General features: G+C 48.6%; 1 protein-coding gene across 1 annotated transcript in view; it reads right to left on the reverse strand.

Annotated features, from left to right (window-relative positions):
* LOC105701602 (CUGBP Elav-like family member 4) overlaps positions 1 to 13,561 on the reverse strand; it is a 90,543-nt gene that overhangs the window by 20,052 nt on the left and 56,930 nt on the right. The window lies entirely within an intron of this gene.

Consider the following 13,561-nt stretch of genomic DNA (forward strand, 5'->3'; position numbering starts at 1 on the left):
CAGATATTGTTTTTAAAATATTAATAATCGTGCGTGGCTGGATGGGTTATAGACCACCTGGTCGAAACGAGGTGATATAATCCCAAGTTTCGGTCGGACGCATAGGCAGCGTATTAGATCATACGACGAGAGGTTATATGCTTTAATATGGCGGGATTACACACGGGCCGGGGATTATAATGGAACAAGGCATGGGTTGTAGCCCGGTATCCGCGGAGTGCCGCCTCTCGGCGCTCTCTGAACCGCCTCCTGACGAGGGCCTATTATAAATTTCCGCGGGACACGAGGCGATGTGGCCGCCAGTTATAAGGAGAATTCCCGACGAGGCGTTCACGAGGCGTTCGCTTCATTACTCCGCCCGACCTCGATCGCCGTTCAACCGAGATGCGTCCCTAATGCGAATTCCCTGCGGTGCTCCGGAGACCGGGTCTCTGGATCCCGATCGAAATCCGGATCCTTCCTCCCCTGAATCGGGAATCGGGAACCGGAAACTGGGAACCGGGAACTGGACCCAGGACTGGGCATCGCTTCGAAATCGCTCGAAACGGTGCAGTCGCTCCGATGACTCCTGAGACTAAGTGCCACCGTTTGCAATCAGACCTCATCGGTATCGTCATTGATAATCACATTTATTGGACGGTATAATCCTCGAACAGGTATTCATCGTCGAGCAGAAAAATAATTAGTTGGACCAGGGTCATTATTTCTGTTCGTTTCCTATATTCAATCAACCCTATTATGTCGAGGTGAAGAATATCGAGTTATCACGTGGCCACCAAATACACGGCTGATAAGTAATTAGTTCACTTAGAAGAAGCCACCCAAAGCAGTGCAGGATTTTGTTCGATGAACCTTCCTTCTCTGCATATGTCGACAAGGACGAAAAATTGGGGAAAATGCAGATTTTATAAATCACAGGATTTGAGCTTCCTGCGTGGAGCTTCCAATGGAGTTTAATGGTCTCCAAGAATCGAGTCGAGCTTGATTTACCCTTGACTGGATCGAATTTACTCTTCAGGGCAAACATCGAGGTCGCCTCGATTGGAAGACTCGCCGGCCTGGAAAAGCTCCAGCAGGAATCTGTTTATATCGTTTGACCGCGATCGGATGGTTCTCCATTTTCTCGGGGACGATTCTCGTTCAAAGGACCAGTCGAACGAATTTTCTCGGTACAGGTTCCGAATCGGTCCCCGTCGTCGTGGGCTGCGACGCCGCGGGAATGCAAGGAGACGACGTCGGCGACGTCTAAAATATAAATGGAAAGGCAACAGGTGGTCAGTAGCTGTTGTACCCCGGAGAAAAGCTCGGCTTTCGGTTCGCGGCCTCCGGTGATATATTATATTCGCGTCATCAATGCAAATGCTGGGCGTGACTGAGTTTATAAAGCCTGTAATAATACCAGCTACATGCTCCGCCGAGGCACTCCGTCACGCGATTTCGCGACTCCACTTTCGACCGATCCTGCGACCAGTTTGCTCCTTGTTCGAGAGAAAAATCCTCGTCTACGATAAAGAGCCGATAACGCGATTGATAAAACACCCTTCAGAAGTATTTACAAGCCTCCTGTACCTGCTTAACTCGACGAATGCAAATTAATCGAAGCTAAGCAGAACTTTTCGATGAAACGGCCCGTGTTTATATACCTCGAGATCCTTGTTAGAGAATAAGTCCTTTTCCTCGATAAAAGCCTAGAACACCCCCTTTCACAAAATGCTGCAGACAAATGTCGATAAACGCTACGATTGTTCGACGTCGACCCGTCTTATCGAGATCGAACTAATAGGGATGGAAAATGGAAGGAGCAAAGTGTTCAGTTCTCAGGTTGACTCTGAAAGGAAGAGGGAGAAAATTGCGTATAATTATATGTACCTGTCCCCCGTCGGCTTTTCATTTTTTTATGTATATACCTTTATACGTAGATCAGTGATAACGTTAAAAGAGAAATGCCGAGGGCATTACACGAGACGGAAGGGTGCTTTTAACCGAACCGCCATTCGCGGAAGGTATCTCGTTATTTCCTGCACGTTTCTCCCGCGTCGCACGATACCACAGTCGCGGTCTGGAAATACGGTATATTCGATCGGCTGTAAAGGCGTTTCTCCGGTTCTCGCGTGTCCGTTATTAGGGTATCGATATTATCGAAGGAACGATCAGTCCGTAGCTTGTAAAGCAACCGCGGACTGCCGCGTTTATTTCCGATGCCGCCCACGTGTTTCGTTCCCGTTGCTTTGAGAGCTTCTTCTGGAGACCAGTCGATCGGCTCCCGAATAACGATCTGTACTTTGCTCCACTTTCCTCTGCCTATTATTGGCCACTCCATTCGGACTCTCATCGAACGACCGATCGCGATCGGCGAGGACTTCCGCAGGGTACGCACATCGCGTGACCCGGCTCCATCTCGAGTCGATTTCCGCCTGATAAAAGACTCCACGGTGAGAAAAAGAAAAAGAATCCCTTCACTCAAAGAAATACCCATTAACGTGTTTAACAACAAACGACAACAAAATTGTAAGATCGAGTACGCCCGAAATAATGTTTGAGGGTACAACGCTCCTTCAGACCGACGACGTCAATTTTTCTTCGCAAGGAAATAATTGTTTCCTGCACTGGGAAATGTCCTCGTCGAGGACGATTTTACTTTTACAGCCAATAAAATCCAATCAATTTGCAGAGACTTAATCCAATGATTTATTGTCACGTGTGTAGGTACCTCACTTTGCGTACTTGACTAAATCCTTCGTGTCTTCTCTGTGGTGTTACTTTAAAGCGTACCTGTAGAAACGATATGTTTCTTGGAGCGCACTAATGTATTGGTTGTGATAATAATTTTGTTAATGCAAGTGGTAGGAGCGATTTGGCTATCCCGGAGGGTCGATCGCGGTTTATCGATCTAATGGACTCCGCGTCGAAGGATGGACTCTCGGCAGACCAGGTGAGCGTGTGTTTGATTCCGCCCTTAATCCTGTGAGGTGTTATCAATGAATCACTGGTTCCGGGCTTCAAAGGACGACCCCTGGTGAGCGAGGCCTGTACAAGGGATGCTCTGTCCTGGCCATAAAGGGCGGTTTCGGCCCTGCTTTGGGGAGCCACCGATTGCTTTTTTTCCCCGCGTGGGAGCTTGCAAGCTCCCACGAACCTCCTGATCGAGGTCTGCCAGGACTCGACTGTTCCGTAATTTCCTCGTTAGGCGAGCTCCCCTCAGGGGGTGTCGAGAAATTCCGAAAGGGTTGATTTGAATTTTCAGGCACCGAGGAAGTGCAACTAACTACTTTGCGCCAGATTCAGATCGACAATCGACGAATTCACAAGGGGTCAGAAAAAATATCAAAGTGTTCTAACACTTTCAGGGGATTTTTTTAAACTTCGGGAACTGATTTTCATTTTTAAATTGATATGATTTAAAATTGTAATTCCCTCGCTATGACGTTAAAATAGTTCCACTGCGATCAAAGTTTCAAATGATTCGGTGCACCCACTTTGGAGAAAAGTTTTATTAATATTTTGACGTCTCGATATATAGCATGAACCTTTCGTATCACCTTAAGAGTACAGATTGTTGAGCGAGCTACTTTTTCTTCCTTTAGGTGGTCCGTTTAAGTAGAAGGTTTTTTGGTGGAACGGAGAGTGAATTAAATGTGGCTTTTCGTACGTTAAGCTTTTCTTTTTAATTTTTGTCACTATATTCGACTTCGAAGGGGACTAGAGAGTGAACGGCGCTTCGTAGGAGGTATCGACTAGAAAATCCGTGTCTTGGAGTAATTAAAAAGTTATTCCCGCGAGCAAACAGGGCCACGCGTACTCGCTCATACGATCGGCCTAAAAGTTACGGGGTCATAAAAGTTATGCAAGTTTTACGGTTTACGCGAGCCCCCGGCAGCTTCGAAACTAATATCACGAGTCTCACCCCCTCGTTTTTCTTCCATTTCCTTCGCGAAACTTAGCGAATCGTCCGCACGTACCGAATAATGGTAAACTGCGCCGAGATTAATATACTCCGGTGATCCGGAACGGGGGATGAACCTCGATTAATATTAATATTAATTGGGGAGATTAAAACCTGCCAACATGCGCTGCGTCGATTTAATAAATTCCCGATTTACATTTCGGAAAAGAGACGATTTTCAATTTAGTGCCGTCAAATTCGGCTGGTGTTTAAAAGTTCTCCCGGAGCCGCAAATATACGTTCGAAAAATAATTACGGGGAGATAATACAAATAATTATGATTATTAATTACCACGTCGCAATTTCAATTTTCCATATGGGTATATGAACTTTATATTTTTTTCTTATCAAGTTTCGAGATAAACAGAATAGTGATGGATTTGATAAAGATACGCATTCCCGGATATTTCTAAGAGACGTCTGGGTTCAAAAAGAGGGGATGAAGAGGTTTCCGGGAGTCATTAGCATTATTCGATACCGCTATTCCCGCCGAGGGAGGGAAAAATGGCGGAGTCCGATGCATTGACATGCATCCGGCGATCGCAAGGGATGACACCCGTGAGAGAAGTCCTCGTCTCTTTCCCCGAGCACGGGGAAAACAAGTTCCCGACTCGAGCAGACGGCTCGATACGTCGCAGAATTTAAAGAGCGTCCCGACGACGTCTCGGTCACGTCGTATTCCCTGGGAAATTATGCTAATTCCTACGTATGAGGGGTACACATATGCGCCGGGCCCTTCTGCCCCTTAAGGCGATACGAAAGTGGCATCTGAGAAGTCAATGGTATAAAAAGCATTTTCCCACCCTAAACTAAATGTTCCGAATCGTTTGAAATTTCACCATAATATGGAGGCTCTGAGGAACGTTCGGATGTTCCTCAATTTTCAATTTCGATGACAAATTAGAAAAACATTCATAGAGAAATTAAGAAAAAAAAAAGAAAGTGGGATTTCATGAGTGTCAGGACCTCCCTTAGAGCTCTCACATTAACGAGGTAAAATTTCGGAGGATTCGGCGCATCCATTTAGAAGAAAAGTTTCATAAAGTGTTATGCCACTTTCGTCCCACCTTAATCGAAGCACAGCTAATTAGTTCACCCCCTTAGAAAGTGGATCCACGTTCATGGGATGTCCACGTGACTCTGTGGCGTTATGTGAGCGTCCACGTGGACCCCTAACCTCCGAAACTTACGCAAGTGCCCACGTGACCCTCAAGTTACGCAAGCGGTACGTGTGCGGTACTTGTACGTGTACCGAGAGAGATTTGGGTCTGGGCTCATTATTGAAGGATTACGCCTCATCAGGCTCGACTCGAAGTGCCCCGAACAACCGACGAAAAGGACCCCCGGTCTTCCTGCGAGCTATTGCGCAACAGTATCCTTCCACCCCAGGATTTCATCCCCCTCTCGACCTCGAGAATAGCAAAGATGCAGCGAAGGGGATTTCTGAGCTACGGGGGACACCATTTCGAGGCTGTTATGGTTTCCTTGGGATATCCTTCGTTAGGAGGTTCTTAGAATACGGGGTCACCCCTTGTGTGCGATGGGGAGCCATTCACGTTCGCCAGTGGGTGTGTGGGTGATTATATTTTAAGTGTCGGAGCATACTACGGGACTTCGGTAGCTACCCTAAAGTATTTACGATTGAAAGGCAGAATCCACCCATGGGATGCAAAAATCCACATATAATATCCTTTGTTAGGGGGAAATCCTGAGAATCACTCAACAAGGAATTCAGAGATGGTGACTCGTGAGGGTGGTTTGTGTGTGGAACTTTTCTCTCCTAGGGTGGATTGTGCTTTTCCATCGTGGAAAGGCTGGGGTCTTATGGTGTCCTTCGATTCGGAGGATTTAATCGGGTTTAATGGGCCATGTCTGCAGAAAATGCATCGTGTCATCGGCATGACAGGGAATGGTTAATGGGGTGGTATGACTGTTTTCCAATTGTGGGAGTGATAATTCCACATACAAGTCATGGAGCTTCGGGGCAGTAAAGCTTTTACCAAACTTGCTGGAAAATCGAAGGACGATTGGAGAGGTAAACGTCGCCGTGATCGAAAAGCTCTGTTGTCTGCCAGGAGCTGTCGGCGTTCTCGAAGTGCGGTTGTGTGGAACGCGGATCCGCTTATCGACAGCGATCTACTTCTTCGAGTATCATCGACTATCCTGCACGTCAGTCGTGGAACAGGAACCGCAGAGATCCATTACACAGGGCGACTCCCTTTTCTAAATCCGCCCCATCGATATCCATTTTGCGCACCTACCTTCTCCTTGAAACTCCCGAGCGACGATGTTTAAAATGACAGAAACTTGCTTAAAACAACGTCAAGATAACTCTCGAAGACTTAAGCGGTATATTAAAGTTGCCCGAATCTGCGAGGCCACGTCATCGACGTTAAATCGACATTAAATGGACCTTTAGAAGACTTCTCCTTAATTTTCGAGAAATGACATCCACACAGGCGAGTCGGGGAACACAGGTGTTTTTCTCGGCGGCTCGAGGCGCGGAATTTCCCGGAGGTTTTCCTAGGTGCGAGCTCGCCGACATAACTCAATGGTTGTCGGCGATAAAACGGAACAGGACGTGTTCCAGTGGGTGCGTGGGTGGACATCGTTGGCACCGGGGCAAACAGGCCGATGTTAATGACCGGCTCGTAAATTTCAAGGAGCCTTACACGACGGACGGGTCCCCTTGCGCAACGGCGTCGGGACGACGAGAGCCGCGGACAGATCGTCGGCGTCTTCTCCTCGGCTTATCGAAGTCGGCTTTACGAGCGCCGCTCTGGAAATACTTGCATCGAGATTTTCTCCTCGCGGCTGGCATCGAGATTATGCCAGCGTTCGCACCAACGAGACGTTGATTATCCCCTTCGACGAAAATCCACATCCGGTCCGCGTCCGGTCGTTATCACCGAGAGAACCGGCCTCAAACGAATATTTCCACTGCCAGGATTTCCGGTAAAATTCATGATCTTCGACAAGAATCCTCAAGCTGGAATAATTATTCTCCATTTATCCTTGGAATATTTCCTGGGAAAAATAATAAGTCCAATAATTGAGCCGTTCTTTCATTGCGCTATCGTAAACAATGTATTCCAGTCACCGATTTACATGATTTGATGTGATATAAAATTGGGAGTAATTGGTAGTGACGGATGAATAATCCATATTCCATTTTGTTCCGCCTCTTAGAAGATTTCTATTTAATTGATAATATATAGGACTCGAGTTTTGGGGATCTTGTTCCTTAATTGATTAATCAATGAGAATGACCCGAGTCGTGTACATTCGGGGGTTAGGTCCTTACAGCTTGATTGGACCGTGTAAAGGAGCCCTTGAAGAGGGAAACGCTTACATTAGGATGACGATTACGGTTCCTACCCGAATCTCAGTCGTTATACTTGCACTTCGGGTTATTGCGAAACGACTGAGGTCGAGAATGAGAGTTCGCTGCTTAACTACACCGTATAAACTGCGGAAATTACTCGACATAGTCGCGAACAAGTGTTCCCCATTTAACCGATATGTACAAAGAGTATGGGTACTGCTCAAGAAAATGGAATTGGGAAGAGAAACTGGAGTATAAACTATCGCAAAGGTTGATGAAACCTCGATATTATTCGATTATATCGACCTTATTATTATATATTAATTAAATAAGCTCTTTAAACCTGCATTTGAAGTTTCACACACATACTCCGTACTAAACATAAACCTGAACTGTCGGATGCGTGTACCACCCCTAGTTTTCAGGAAATTACAGGAAATTTCCCGACGTTTTTAGCCAGTTCCCATTCCCGCAGGTAAATGTCGGCCCCGACAATATCTAAGTACATCTGGAAAAGAATAAAAGTCGACCTGACCAGCAATTACTCTCCGGGTTATTACCAGGAGCACCTGCGACCTGCATACCCAGCTCGGAATCATCAATTCTTCAGAACTGATGGTTACTTGAAAAAGCGACGAGGCGCCATTAATCTTGCGGACAGATAGTACTGTTTACCAGAGATAGGCTTTTTTTTCCTCTCTCTTCCCCCCATTTTTTTCAGGAACTCGTCCTGGAAGAGCAAGGGTGCAAAGCGGCGGAAGGACAGGACGTATCTCTCGATCCGCGAAGACGATTGCCGATGAGGGGGCACCGTCCACCAGGCGTTGAAATCCCCGAGAAATTCCGCCAGCCTGCGACCCGGCGATAACAAATGCCACTCCTATCGGCCATTCCAGAGAAACGAGCGATACGTTATCAACGCCGATGTGTGGGACAATTAACGGGCCGTCATCGGCGAGCAAAGTCCGAGGCGGTGGCCCGGAAGCTCCCAGGGTTTCCGGCTACGGTATCGGCAAGGCTTGCCAACGGAATGAAGCAATTACCTGCTGATTGGGCCCCTTTCCCCCGTTAGCCGCGCCATCACACTTGCCAATCCGTCAGCTGGTAATTTCAATAGATGCAACTTGAACCGCAAGACCGGCCGGCGCTATCAGCGTCCGACCGAGCTTTCCCCTTCCGCCCGAGGGAGCGCATCCGAACCAATTCGATCGCCGATTACGATTCGCGGGACCCACCGCAATGATTCCAATTCCGCGTTTCCACCGACGAATCGTGCCCACCGATGATTCCCCGCGACCGAGGGATTTAAATATTGAAAAGAGAAACAGAAACCGGACGTACTCGCCTACGTAACGACGTTAAGGAATTTTTATACGTCCAGGAAATTTAGGATATAAACCCCATTTAATATTTAATATCTGGGATATAAACCGTGGAAAGAGTGTAGATACCGAAATAACTCGATACATATGCGGTGAATGTCTGCCTAGAATTTCCTGAGATTTTGGGGGATGCTTGAGAGAGTTGAAGAAGACATATGGGCGAGATTCATCAACGCGTGCAGGCGAGATTGGACCAAATGTCGGACGCCTTTAGTGGACAAAGGGTCAAGTTGGGAAAAAATTGAAATCACGTCAGAGGATGATGGGGAGAGACGGAGGGAGGATCTTCGGGGATCTTCTCGATGATTCTCGTCATCGTCGACTCTCGATTGGCGCAAGGGGTCACGGTTGTACAGGGGATAAAGGACGTCGCAATTACGAGTCGCCCGGGGAATTACTCAGGGAATGTCTTTAATTAAAGCCTGGAAGCAGTTTCCGAGCCTCCTGTTAATGCGGAGACAATTTCCTTTCCCGCTCGCCTCTTCCGGCCGGGGAAGGAGGACCGCGGAGGTGCAACGAAGTTTTCAACTTTAAACACGTAATCAACCGTGTCACCTCCCGATCAAAGGAAAGGAACGGAGGTGGAGGAGCCGAGATCGAATTCCGGAGGGCGGAGAGGATCCAGCATTTCCGAGGAGTGTCCGAGGAGGTGCCTTTCGCTCGGCAAAGGACCTTTCCCGCCCGGGTGGGAAAGGTGTCCTCGGATTTTCGAAAGTCCGCCCAGAGGGTGAAACTTCGTCGCATCCGGTTGCCGCCCGAAAGCATCCATTTCCACCCCCAAGTCCCCCCTCGAGATGCAGCTCGACCCTGAAGAGGCACCCTTGTCCATCTCCGGTTCTCTAGACCCGAAAATATAAACGAGACGCGTTTCCGCATTTTCCATGCGGATTTAACCCTTTCATTACAGCAGTCCGCTCCGCCAAACCACCCCCACTGAATGCGACCTCACACCGAAAGGGTGCACATTGCGCGTCGGCAGTCTTCGGTGTTCGAACTTACGTCTTCCACCTGAACAATGCCTTCTTGACCTCCTTTTGCATGTACACTTTTCTAAGTGTTAAATAACAACTGTTTCGTCGTATCATTCCATCCCGAAATTTCCAAATAGAAGTCTAACCTTATACTTTTGGGAAATTGAAAGTTACCCCAATAGCTGGTCTTCTCGTCTCGTCTCGATGACCAAAATGTGTTACGTATGTTGAAAATGCACTTTTAGGATGATTCCTCCAATACGGGTCATACGATCAAATGATACTCTACAGATATGGCAGAATTTGTTACCGACCAAAGTCGGGGAAAGGGTTAAAAAACACAATTGCTGTACCTTTTGGTACGATTTTATTGTACACATAGATTTTTTACTAGGGCTCCTTCGACGAGGGTACCTATCGGGGTGTGAAGTCATCCCCTGGTCGGTTCCAGGGGAAGATTTCGTAATGGGGGCGAGAAGGAGGACTCCTCAAAGGGTTGGAAGACAACGAACCTCGTAACTTTTCACCCCCCATCCCCAAACACTTTGTAGCCCCCGTTTTTATTACGAGACATTTCGCGTTACTGCGATACGAGGAGGCGCCGGATGGGGCGGTCGCGTTTCCGGCATGTCGCGAGGTGTGACAAGAAATGTCACGCGGGAAGGTGTAACTACGCGAACAGGGGTAGCCGCATGCCACCCCTGACACGCAGCAAGAGGGCGCGGGGCACAAAGGGCGTCCGCGGAAATATTGAGCCCGTAAAGGGCGGCTGTGTCGGGGAATGTCGCATCCCCCCGTCAGTCATAACTTGGCGTAGCGAAATGAAACCGACGAGGTCGCCTCGAGGAAAAATTCCCCCAGCCGGACAGGTGCGACCTTTCGGCCGATTTCGGAGTCGAGCTTGAAGCTCTGCGCCAACTCTCGAAAAAAAGCGTAAAACCACCCCCGAGCAAGACCCCGTGGAACAAGGTCGCGAATCCCGGAAATTTCAGCCCAAGATACAAGATGAAAAAAGGGAATACCGTCATTTCATAACATTCTCGCCAAAAGTCTCATTCAGACATGGTAACTTCACTACCGACCTAATCCTCACTAATTTAACCCTTTTTCTAAATGAAATTTCTAACACACCATATGAACTCAGTGCATAAGGGAGAATTGACCTTCCTGTGAATTCATACTAAACGTGTAATTATTCACTGGTAAAATATGATATGTGATTTCACTCGAACCTTGTGCACGTGTGCCGATTTTTTTATTATTCTACAGTGGGGGGTGTGTTTTTGTTTTTTATCATATCTATGGTGCGATGCTTTCGACAGTGTTCGATTATAAATTAACAAGCCTTCGGATCGAGGTTGCTAATTAAATCGGAGGTCCGAAAGAGGGCTGCGGAGGATCGATCCAGCTTCCTAAAACAAGGGCGAGTTCCAGAGTCCCGGGGACGCCCCATGGTACAGGATCCATGGGGTGGCGGGAAGGATCGTGCCGGCGCATAAATCAAAGGGTGTCCGCGTAGGAAGGAGATCCACTTTTATATATCCTTCCCAGGGTTCCTGAAGTGGCTCGTGCAGGCCGATTGGCGCTATCTTGTCGGAGTTGCGCCAAATCCCTCGCCGGGTGGTGGAGGGCGATAATAGGGGGATGCGGAGCAACCCCCGGCGGGGCTCGCAATAATTTCGCGTATTTTGATCGCTTAATCGCGTTTTTGCCGAGGCCTCTCGACTCGCTCGTCTCGTAGGTGGAGGACGACTCGAGTTAGGGGTGGCCGCTCGAGCGAGTCTCCACCCTGTGAGGGGATGGAGCGCGCAGTTGCCCAAGGGGCACGGGGCTCGAGTTCTCGAGGGCCCTCTTCGGGGCTCCGGAGATATCCCTCGCATCCCTCCCTCCCTTCGGCACAATGGCGCATCTCTCGCTCTAACGGGCCTTAATCATGACAAGGGTCTCCCAGCCAAGCGTTTTACCTTCTAAGTCGCGGGGGTGGATCCCGCCCTCCGCCATTTAACCTTTCATCCCTGGCCACGGGGCGGCGGGAATGTGGGATTCTGCCTCGGGAATGCTTATATCACGTATAGGGATGATGCCACCCCCTGGCCGCCTCCGATTCTCCGACTCTTTTCATTAAAAATTACTCCGGTCTGTTATGTCGTTCCATCCCCCCATGTTAAGGTGAAGTGGAACCCCCCCTCAAATCAGTCGATTCGAATAAGACGCTTTTTTTAAGGTGGATTGAACTGTCCGAAACTTTGACGCATGACTCGTGAGCACTTAGAAATTATCCTGATATTTCGACAAATTTCGATTTTTCAACACAATTTTTTAACTTAGTCCAGACGACAGATGGAGTATGACATTTCAGGCATTGACATTGACATTGACAGGTTCTTTAGATACATTGTTGTCATTTGTATCAGAGGAAAGTGTTCCAATTGATCGTTAAGGTATAGGGACCCATTTTTGGGTTTTGGATACAAATGATCGGTTTATCGTTATCGTTACGCATGTCAAGGGTTAATTGTCCTTCACGGGACGTATGAAGTAGAAAAACGAGGGCCTGGAGAGGGTTGTGATGCCTCGAGGGTCCTCCGGGCTCTCGAGATCGCCACTCTCGTGCCCCGTAGGGGATGCAAGAACGCTCATCCCTTGCTGTAACTGGCCTTAATCGCGACAAGGGTCTCCCGGGCTGGGAATTTTACCTTGTAAGTCGGGAGGTCGAGTTGTGCGAGCTCTCCAGCATTTAATCTCCCGTTTCACTACCAGGATAGCGTAAGAAGATTGATCCTCCCCATGGAGTCTCGCCCCCGCTGGAATCATCCCGATCCGCCATAGCCCCTCCTGGAAAACCCCCATCCCGGAAGAACCACTCAAAACCCAGATAAAAAGGAAGGAAAAATAAAAACACAACCCTCCGAATTTTATAAGAGTCCCCAGTCCTGAATAGTGACGCTGAGTCGATATTAATAATTAAAAAGCAGCCCCCTTTCCATTCAAACGTTCCCCCCATCAATTTTCCCCAACATGACTAAAGAAGTTTCGCTATAAAATTAACAAATAAACCAAATTAAATGGATCCTGACCCACCCTCGTAATACAGTTCGTGGCCAAAACTCCTCTAGATATTTTTTCGCCCGGAAGTGGGGTCGAGATTCGGAGGGGGTTGTGGTTGTGGGGGGGGTTGTTTCTGGACTCGCTCGTAAAAATCTCGAAGAACGGCTCCGGAGCACCGGCGGGGGTACAAGATTCCGAATCAATATCTCATTTCGGGGGTGCATAAGTCGAGATGTCGCGCCAGTAATGCAGTTTCCTAGGCGGCGGGCGAGGGGTTGCAAGCTCCTCGGGGGAGGACGGGGACCGGTGAACGCAGCCAAATCGAATTACCCTCGGGTGCGCACCCTGCGATGCCGCACCGTCCCTGCAGCCTGTACGAAAACTCTTCTCGAGGATGGTCTAGCTCGGTAACCTCGTTACCGGCCTCGCCAGGATCCGCAGCCCCATTCGATCTTTCGGCGGCTTTAACGAGCTTCCCGGATCGCCGAGTCGAATCCTCCAGGAGCGGGGACCGAGCTTTCGCGCGGACCACCCCTCTACGAGGTTACCATCTGCATAATTCGCCGAAATAATTAACCGATCTGCATATTATTGTCCCCGCGAAGGCGGGTGCCGAGCAAACAGCCCGGTTTTTCCCGCCCGGGCGGAGCTTACAGGGTTAGGCCAGGAAATCCTGCGCCGAGGAGGACACGGTCACTCCTTCGGGACGAGGACGGAATTTGCGAGGAATTAGAGGTTATCTTTCGGATGGGAGAATGCCGGAATTACGCGAGATGCATTTTAAATCGAATTTGGTGGGGTGAGGGACTCTAAAAGTGCTGGGGGTGGTATCTCCGCTTCTGGAGATTTAGGTGAATCTGGACTTATGCTACGTGGGACGGGGTGGTTTTTT

This window comes from Orussus abietinus, unplaced genomic scaffold (genome assembly GCF_000612105.2).
Source record: "Orussus abietinus isolate OABI.00-Male unplaced genomic scaffold, Oabi_2.0 scaffold30, whole genome shotgun sequence".
Taxonomy (NCBI): Eukaryota; Metazoa; Arthropoda; class Insecta; order Hymenoptera; family Orussidae; genus Orussus; species Orussus abietinus.